Below are 9700 nucleotides of genomic sequence, written 5' to 3'. Positions count from 1 at the left end.
AGGGTGTGGGGTGGGGGAAGGGGAATGGGGGAGAAGGGATAGAGAATGAATATAGAAAGAGAATAAGAGAATAATAGTGTAAGATATTGAGAGAGGGGTGGGAAAAGGATAAGGAGAGAGGGAAGGGGAGAGGGAGAGGGAAAGAGAGAAACAACCTTTTTTTATAGTGAGTCATGTATACCTGGATGTTGCTAGGTAATTGTGGGGCAGAGTCTAGAAGGAATGCTAACATTTAAGAAATTTGTTTAAGGGGACAGGCTGTGCCAGAGCCTAACCAAAACAGTTGTGGGTATGCACAGCGAAACATTGGACTAAGCATGGCAACCCAATGGGGGAAATTAGGGAACCTTAATGATAATGAACTAAAGTTCTGAACCCGTAAGCCAGTCCCAAATAAATATTGTCCTTATATGAGTTCCCTTGGTCATGGTGTCTTCACAGAAGTAAAACCCTAAGACAGGGAAAGAAGTCTGAAACCTAAAGCCCACCCCCAGTGATATGCCTCCTCCACAAGGCTGTATTCCTCAATACTTTCCAAAAAGATTTATTAACTGGAGACCAAATATTCATATATTTGAGCCAATAGTAACCATTATTATTTAAGTCACTATAGTCACATTATGTCATTTTTGATATTTGTATTTCCTGTTGATTTCTTCAGTGAACTACTTGTCATTCAAAACTGTGATGTTCAATCTCCATTAGTTTGTATATATTATGTAGTTTCTATTGCTCTTGATATCCATTGAATATAAGCTTCTTAAATTTTCCTATATTTTGTGAGACATACTTTGTTTACTTTTTTTTAAACGACTTTATTTTACAAAGCAAAGATAAATGTACAGATTTTAAACATTTTTTTGCTTAAAATTATACATTTTTGTCAGTAATGTTTTTTCAGACATTGAAATAATTTTTACATAAAACCATGTGAATATATTTTTTTCGTCAGAACTTGATTTTTTTCAAGGGCTTGACAGTATGCATTGAAAACCTAATAGTTACAATAAGCATAAAGTACATGCAAAACAAAACGGAACATGGAAATAGTCAAAGTCTTCTTGTTTTGTAAATATATGTATATTTTTTTTCTGTTTTCTTTATTTCTTGGACTTCATACAGTCTGTGAGTTGTTTCTGGGGGAGTGCAATCCTCTGGGGTTAGCATCCCACTATCAGTGACTGCATATTATGTCTGTTCTTTTGTGACTGGGTTATCTCACTCAGGATGATATTCTCTAGATGCAGCCATTTTCTTAAGAATTTGGTTAAGTCATTGTTTCTGGTGGCTGAGTAGTATTCCATTGTGTATATGTACCACAATTTTTGTATCCATTCATCTTCTGAAGGACATCTGGGTTCCTTCCAGCTTTTGGCTATTATAAATAGAGCCGCTATGAACATTGTGGTGCATATATCTTTGTTGTGTATTGAAGTGTCTCTGGGGTATATGCCCAGAAGTGGAATAGCTGGGTCTTCAGGTAGTACTATATCCAATTTTCTGAGGTATCGCCAGACAGACTTCCAGAGTGGTTGTATTAGCTTGCAACCCCACCAACAGTGGAGAAGTGTTCTTCTTTCTCCTCAGCCTCGCCAGCATCTGCTGTCATCTGAGTTTTGGATCTTGGCCAATCTGACTGGTGTGAGGTGGTATCTCAGGGTCGTTTTGATTTGCATTTCCCTGATGGCTAAGGATGTCGAGCACTTCCTCAGGTGTTTCTCGGCCATTCGGTGTTCCTCAACTGAAAACATTTTGTTTAGCTCTGTACCCCATTTTTTAATAGGGTTATTTGATTCTCTGGTGTCTAGCTTTTTGAGTTCCTTGTACATTTTGGATATTAGGCCTCTATCTGATGTGGTGTTGGTAAAGATCTTTTCCCATTCTGTTGGTTGCCGTTTTGTTTTCTTGACAATGTCTTTAGCCTTACAGAAACTTTGCAATCTCATTAAGTCCCATTTGTTAATCTTTGATCTTAGAGCTTGAGCCATTGGTGTTTTATTCAGAAAATTTTCTCCTGTACCTATGTGTTCTAAGGTTTTCCCTACTTTCTCATCTAATAGTTTCAGTGTATCTGGTTTAATGTGGAGATCTTTGATCCACTTACACTTGAGCTTTGTACAAGGAGATAAGAACGGGCCGATTTTCATTCTTTTGCATGCAGAGTGCCAGTTGGACCAGCACCATTTGTTGAATAGGCTGTCCTTTTTCCATTGAATGTTTACTGCTCCTTTGTCAAAGATCAGGTGACCATATACATGAGGGCTCATTTCTGGATCTTCTATTGTATTCCATTGATCCACATGCCTATTTCTGTACCAGTACCATGCAGTTTTCAGCACAATTGCCTTGTAATATAGCTTGAGGTCAGGGATAGTGATTCCCGCAGATGTTTTTTTGTTGTTGAGGATGGATTTCGCAATTCTAGGTCTTTTGTTATTCCATATGAAATTGCACATTGATCTTTCCAATTCCATGAAGAACTGGGTTGGAATTTTGATGGGGATTGCATTGAATCTGTAGATTGCTTTTGGTAGGATGGCCATTTTTAAGATGTTGATTTTTCCAATCCATGAGCATGGGAGATCTTTCCATTTTCTGAGATCCTCCTCAATTTCTTTCTTTAGAGGTTTGAAGTTCTTGTCATACAGGTCCTTCACTTGCTTAGTTAGAGTCACACCAAGGTATTTCATAGTTTTTGTAACAATTGTGAAGGGTACGTTTTCCCTAATTTCTTTCTCCACATGTTTGTCCTTTGAGTACAGGAAGGCTACTGATTTGTTTGAGTTAATTTTGTATCCAGCCACTTTGCTGAACTTGTTTATCAGCTGTAGGAGTTCTCTGGTGGAATTTTTAGGGTCACTCAAGTACACTATCATGTCATTGGCAAATAGTGATGTTTTTATCTCTTCCTTTCCGATTTGTGTCCCCTTGATCTCCTTTTGCTGTCTAATTGCTCCAGCCAGGACTTCCAGTACTATGTTGAATAGGTAGGGGGGAGAGTGGGCAGCCTTGTCGAGTCCCTGATTTTAGTGGGATTGCTACAAGTTTCTCGCCATTAAGTTTGATGTTGGCTGTTGGTTTGCTGTATATAGCTTTTATTATGTTTAAGTATGGGCCATGTATTCCTGTTTTTTCCAGGACTATTAACATGAAGGGGTGTTGGATTTTGTCGAATGCTTTCTCAGTGTCTACTGAGATGACCATGTGATTTTGGTCTTTGAGTTTGTTTATATGGTGGATTACGTTGATGGATTTCCTTATGTTAAACCATCCCTGCATCTCAGGGATGAATCCTACTTGGTCATGATGAATGATCGTTTTGATGTGTTCTTGGATTCGGTTTGCAAGAATTTTGTTGAGTATTTTTGCATCAATGTTCATAAGTAAGATTGGTCTGAAGTTCTCTTTCCTTGTAGGGTCTTTGTGTGGTTTAGGTACGAGGGTTATTGTAGCCTCAAAAAATGAGTTGGGTAATATTCCATCTGATTCTATCTTTTGGAATAATTTGGCGAGTATTGGTGTTATATCCTCAATAAATGTCTGATAAAATTCTGCACTGAACCCGTCTGGACCTGGGCTTTTTTTGGATGGGAGGCTTTTGATGACTTCTTCTATTTCTTTAGGTGTTATAGGGTTATTTAGATGGTTTACTTGGTCTTGGTTTAACTTTGGGACCTTGTATCTGTCTAGGAATTCATCCATTTCCTTCAGATTTTCCACTTTTGTGGAGTATAAATTTTTGTAGTAGGATCTGATGATTTCTTGAATTTCCTCAGTTTCAGTTGTTATGTCCCCACTTTCCTTTCTGATTTTGTTAATTTGGATACTCTCTCTTTGCCCTCTAGTTAGTCTGGCTAGGGGTTTATCAATCTTGTTGATTTTCTCAAAGAACCAACTCTTGGTTTTGTTGATTTTTTCAATGGTTCTTTTTGTTTCTATTTGGTCTATTTCGACCCTAATTTTGATTATTTCTTGCTGTCTACTCTTTTTGGGTATATCTGCTTCCTTTTGTTCTAGGGCTTTTAGCTGTGCTGTCAGGTTGCTGATGTGAGCTCTCTCCAGTTTCTTTTAGGAAGCACTTAGGGCTATGAGTTTTCCTCTCAATACTGCTTTCATTGCATCCCATAGGTTTGGGTATGTTGTGTTTTTGTTTTCGTTGAATTCTAGAAAATCCTTAATTTCTTTTTTTATTTCTTCTTTGACCCTGCTATCATTTAACAGAGCATTGTTTAGTTTCCATGTGTATGTGGGCTTTCTGTTGTCTTTGTTGTTGTTAAAGACCAGCCGTAGCCCATGATGATCTGAGAGGATGCATGGGAGTATTTCAATCTTCTTATATTGATGGAGGCTCGTTCTGTGTCCAATTATGTGGTCAATTATCGAGAAGGTGCCATGGGGTAGTGAGAAGAAGGTGTATTCTTTTACTTTGGGATAGTATGTTTTGTATATATCTATTAATTCTAGTTGGTTCAAAGTCTCTGCTAGTTTTGCAGTGTCCTTGTTCAGTTTCTGTTTCCCTGATCTGTCCATTGGTGAGAGTGGGGTATTAAAGTCTCCCACTATTATTGTGTGGGGTGAAATGTATTTTTTGTGCTTTAGTAGGGTTTCTTTTATGAATGTGGGTGATTTTTTATTTGGAGCATATAAGTTAAGGATTGAGAGTTCCTCCTGACAGATTACCCCGGTAATGAGTAAAAAGTGTCCTTCCTTATCTTTTTTGATAACTTTTGGTTGGAAATTTACTTTATTCGATATTAGAACAGCCACTCCAGCTTGCTTCTTGGAGCTGTTTGCTTGGAAATTTTTTTCCCACCCTTTTACTCTGAGATAGTGTCTGTCTTTGTCTCTGAGATGAGTTTCCTGTATGCAGCAAAAGGCTGGATTTTGTTTATGTATCCAGTCTGATAGTCTATGTCTCTTTATTGGGGAGTTAAGACCATTTATGTTAATAGATATCAAGGAATAGTTGTTTCTGTTTCCTGCCATTATTGCTTTTTTGGGTTGAGTTGTGTCTGTGTTTTTTTCTTCTTTTAGTTTTCTTGTTTAGGAGTTTTCTTGTTCTTACTAGGCTGTATTTTTCCTCATTGTATTGGGTTTTCCACCTATAATTCGTTGTAGTGCTGGGTTTGTGGTCAGATATTGTGTGAATTTTGATTTGTCTTGAAATATCTTTGTCTCTCCATCGATGGTGATTGATAGTTTTGCTGGGTATAGCAGCTTGGGCTGGCACTTGTGCTCTCTTAAGGTGTGCATGGTGTCTGTCCAGGCTCTTCTAGCTTTCATAGTCTCTGTTGAGAAATCGGGTGTGAGTCTGATTGGTCTGCCTTTATATGTTACTTGACCTTTTTCCCTTACTGCTTCTAGTATTCTTTCTTTGCTTTGGGCGCTTGATATTTTTACTATTATGTGTCGGGAGGTATTTCTTTTCTGGTCCAACCTATTTGGAGTTCTGAAGGCTTCTTTTATGCTCGTGGTCATCTCATTCTTGAGGGTAGGGAAGTTTTCTTCTATGATTTTGTTGAAGATATTTACTGTGCCCCTTTGTTGATAATCTTCTCCCTCTTCTATTCCTATTATCCTTAGGTTCGGTCTTCTCATTGTGTCTTGGATTTCCTGGACATTTTGGGTTAGGAGCTTTTTGTTTTTTGCATCTTCTCTGGCTGTTTTGTCTGTTTGCAATGTTGTCTTCTGCTCCCGAGATTCTCTCTTCGATCTCTTGTAATCTATTGGAAATGCTTGCTTCTGTGACTCCTGATTTCTTTTTTTGGTGTTCTGACTCTAAGGTTATCTCTTTTAGTGTTTTCTTTATTGTGTCAATCTCTGTTTTAATTTACCTCTTCCATTCCTTTATTTCTTTGGTTCTGTTTTCCTTTCGTTCTTTGAGTTCTTTGAGTGTTTTTCTTGTTTCTTCTTTAAAAGCTTCTGAATCTTTTTGCTTTTCCTCTTTTTCTTGTTTAAGTAACTCTATCAGCATCTTGAGGCATGATTTCAGATCTATGTCTTCTTTTTCTGGAATGTTTGGAGTTCCGATGTTTGCTGTTATGGGAGAGCTCGGCTCTGGTGTTGCTAGATTGTCTTGGTTCCCTTGGAATATACTCTTTCTCTTTCCTCTTGCCATTTTGTTGTCAGTGATATGTTCTTACCTTTCCCTTGTATCTGGTCTGTGACCCTGGTTCTCCACTGGTTGAGGTGTCAGATGGGTTGAGCCCTGTTTTATGCCTCAGAGTCGTCGGGTGTGAGCAGAAGTTCCAAGTTCTATTTTGGTTTGCTGGATCAGGCAGGGCAGGGCAGGGCAAGGCAGGGGGTGCACTTTCCTTGTGTACTCCACAGAGATCTTTCTGCTCCCCTGCGGTCTAGGTCTCCCACTCACCAGTTGCTCAGCCTCTATGAGCCGCCATTCTGCGTGGCAGGTAGGCCAGGCTCCGCTCTGCGTCTGGAAGTCGCCTCTGGGTGGAAACAGAAGTTCTAATTTTCTGCTCCCAATCGCAGTTGCTCAGCCTCTATGAGCTGCTGTTCCGCCTGGCAGGTAGGCCAGGCTTCGCTCTGTGTCCGGAAGTTGCCTCCGGGTGGGAACAGAAGTTCTAATTTTCTGTTCCCAATTGCTGGATCGGGCAGGGCGGGGCAAAGCAAGGTACGGTGTGCTCTTTCCGTGTGCACTCCCCAGAGATCTCTCTGCTCCCCTGCAGTCTTGGTCTCTCACTCACCACTTGCTCAGCCTCTATGAGCCGCAGTTCCACCTGGCAGGTAGGCCAGGCTCCGCTCTGCGTCCGGAAGTCGCCAGTTGCTCAGCCTCTATGAGCCACCGTTCCACCTGGCAGGTAGGCCAGGCTCCGCTCTGAGTCTGGAAGTCCCCTCAGGGTGGAAACAGAAGTTCCAATTTTCTGTTCCCAATCGCAGTTGCTCAGCCTCTATGAGCCGCTGTTCCGCCTGGCAGGTAGTCCAGGCTCTGCTCTCACTTTGTTTACTTCTATTAGATCAATGATCTGCTGAGAAGACTGTTGCTTTTTAAAATTTTTTCTTACAACTTTATTTAAAAACAGAGATGCACGTACAGAATTTTAAAAGCGTATTGGAATGAAACAATATGAATATATTCTTGTCAGTACTTAATTTTTTTTTTAATCTTGATAGTATGTGTTGAAATCCTACTAGTTACCATGAGCATAAAGTACATGTAAAGCAAAACATAACATGGAAATAGTCATAGTTTTCTTGCTGTGTAAAGATTAAACATAATGATTTTTAAATACCAAAAATTGCCACAAAGATATCTTCTTAGTTCATGAGTTATTAATGATTTAATATCTAGGTTTACCCCACTCTGAAAGGGTGCTATACACTTATTGTTTATTTTTTCTAAGAAGAACTGAGGCTTCCACTTTTTAGCCTTTCTTTTTTTGAACTTTATATGGTCTGTGAGTTGTTTCTCGGGTATTCAGAGCTTTGTAGGGCTAGTATTCAATTATCAGTGACTGCATATTATGTCTGTTCTTTTGTGACTGGGTTACCTCACTCAGGATGATATTTTCCAGATACATCCATTTTCCTAGGAATGTCATAGAGTCATTGTTTCTGATAGCTGAGTAGTACTTCACTGTGTAAATATACCACAATTTCTGTATCAATTAATCTACTGAAGGACATTTGAGTTTTTGATCTTAGCCATTCTGACTGGTGTGAGGTGGAATCTCAGGGTTGTTTTGATTTGCATTTCCCCGATGACTAGGGATGTTGAGCATTTCCTTAGGTGCTTCTTAGACATTCGATATTACTCAATTGTGAATTCTTTCTTTAGCTCTGTACCAATTTTTTAATTGAATAACTTTATTTTTAAAAAAGATAAACATACAGATTTTAAGCATTTATGCATAAAAGTATGAAAATACATTTTTGTCAGTACTTGATTTTTTAAAAGTTTTTATAGTATGCATTAAAATCTTACTTGTTACAATGAGCATAAAGTACATGTAAACAAGATGTAACCTAGAAATAGTCAAAGTTTTCTTGGTGTGTAAAAATTAAGCATAATGGTTTTTTATTTTCTTTCTTTTTTATTTGAACAACTTCATATTTTTGCTTTTTATTTATTCATTTATTTATTTTTTGTTTTTTTTTCCCTAAAAGTGCCCAGGTGGGCTTAAGGCTGCGAGACACACGCACATCTACAGCAACAAGGGCTTCTTTCTATTCCTTCAACATGCATCAGGAGAAGGGAGAGAGGCAGCAAGAGAGAAGATGGGGAAATCTACCTTCCCCAAATCCCATCACAAGGAGACCTATGTGCCAAGAATAATGGAAGTGTGTGCTTCCCAACAACTGGCTCCACACTGGTTAATATTCTCTGGTTTTCCTCAGACAACTATTTTGAAAAAGCTTAAAAAACACAGGCGATTTTGAAATAATTCAATCCTGTCAGAAATCAAAACTCCGATACTAGGAGCAAAATCATCTTTCACTAAATTAATCCCCTTTCCTTTCTTTTTTTCTTTTCTTAAACATTTTATTCGTGTTATAGAGGGATTTCTTTATCATTTGCCTTCTTCTCAATCAGTAGAGTTGAGGAGTACTGAATCCATCAAGCCTTTGATGACACAGGTAAGAATCCAGATTCACATTTCCAGGTACCAAGAGTTCCCTCTAATATCACGATCCAGCCTTCCTCTACTTCTACTGAACACAGCAGTGCCCATTGGTATCTCTGAAGTGTAATCGCATTTTAGGTTGGTATTTTTCCAAGTAAAGCAGCTGTTTAGAATTGAATGCTCCTCTTCTTTTTTGTCTTATAAACTGAACAGCATCTTCATACTTCATTCCGCATTCAATCAATGCAAGTGCAACTAGCACAGGAGCCCTTCCCAATCCTGCAGCACAATGCACTGCAACTCAGCAGCCTGGCTCTTCACGAAATTTGGTTTTTAACAGGTTCAGCCAATCATCTACTATCTGATTAGGGGGTGGAGCTCCATCATCAAAGGGCCAATCTAGAACGTGGATTCCTTCTTTTTCAACTGGAGCTTTATCATATGTAGCATCACAAACTCGAACCAAAGTCGTCACTCCGTATTTCTTAAGTTCCTCTGTGAACTTGTTGAGAGTCGCATTGGTGGGGTTGTGAGTTATCAAAAAACGCATGTTCTCATAAGAGATCTCCACAGGGGCTGGACGGTTCATTATGGCAAATAAAAAGTGTGAGCGTGCGTGTGTGAGTGTGGTGGGGAAAATGGGGGGGAGGAGGAAATCAGTAAATCTTGAAATGTTCTGCAGCAGAAACCATTAAAAAGACCATGAAAACGCCTATTATCGATCACTATTTTCTCTATTCAACTTGCTTATTCCTTATGAAGCCTCTCTCTACAGCACAGGCAGAAGTATTTATTAAGAATCCACTTGAATTCAAATTCAACTTGAGCCTCAATGTCTGCAGATAGATACCTTCAGCTTCCCAAAAAATCCAACTACATACAAAATTTAAGCAGCCTTTAAACTACATTTAGGCACTAGTGAGACAAGTTAAAAGTGTAGGTTCTTTTCCACTTTTGTTTACTTGATGCTTAATTTTACTGGAGTCATTAAAAGAATAAACTTGCAATTAAAAAAAAAAGCCTACTACTTCTGAGGCCAGTCTCGGTGTCCAGAGTCTTCAAGGTAATGTTAATTATGGCACATATAACCCCAAGTTCACTTGTCAGCGAAAAGGCTG

The 9700-nt window shown here is 38.9% G+C and overlaps 1 pseudogene across 1 annotated transcript; it reads right to left on the bottom strand.

The window, feature by feature from the left end:
• Positions 1 to 8539: 8539 nt before the first annotated feature.
• Positions 8540 to 9222, bottom strand: LOC308428446 (protein tyrosine phosphatase type IVA 2-like; annotated as a pseudogene). The gene has a single exon. The product of its transcript is annotated as a protein tyrosine phosphatase type IVA 2-like (transcript).
• Positions 9223 to 9700: the final 478 nt, after the last annotated feature.

Source organism: Micromys minutus (genome assembly GCF_963924665.1).
Source record: "Micromys minutus genome assembly, chromosome: 12".
In the NCBI taxonomy this organism is placed as follows: Eukaryota; Metazoa; Chordata; class Mammalia; order Rodentia; family Muridae; genus Micromys; species Micromys minutus.
Note: the sequence above shows the minus strand (reverse complement) of the source record. Positions and strands in the feature narration are given on the sequence as shown.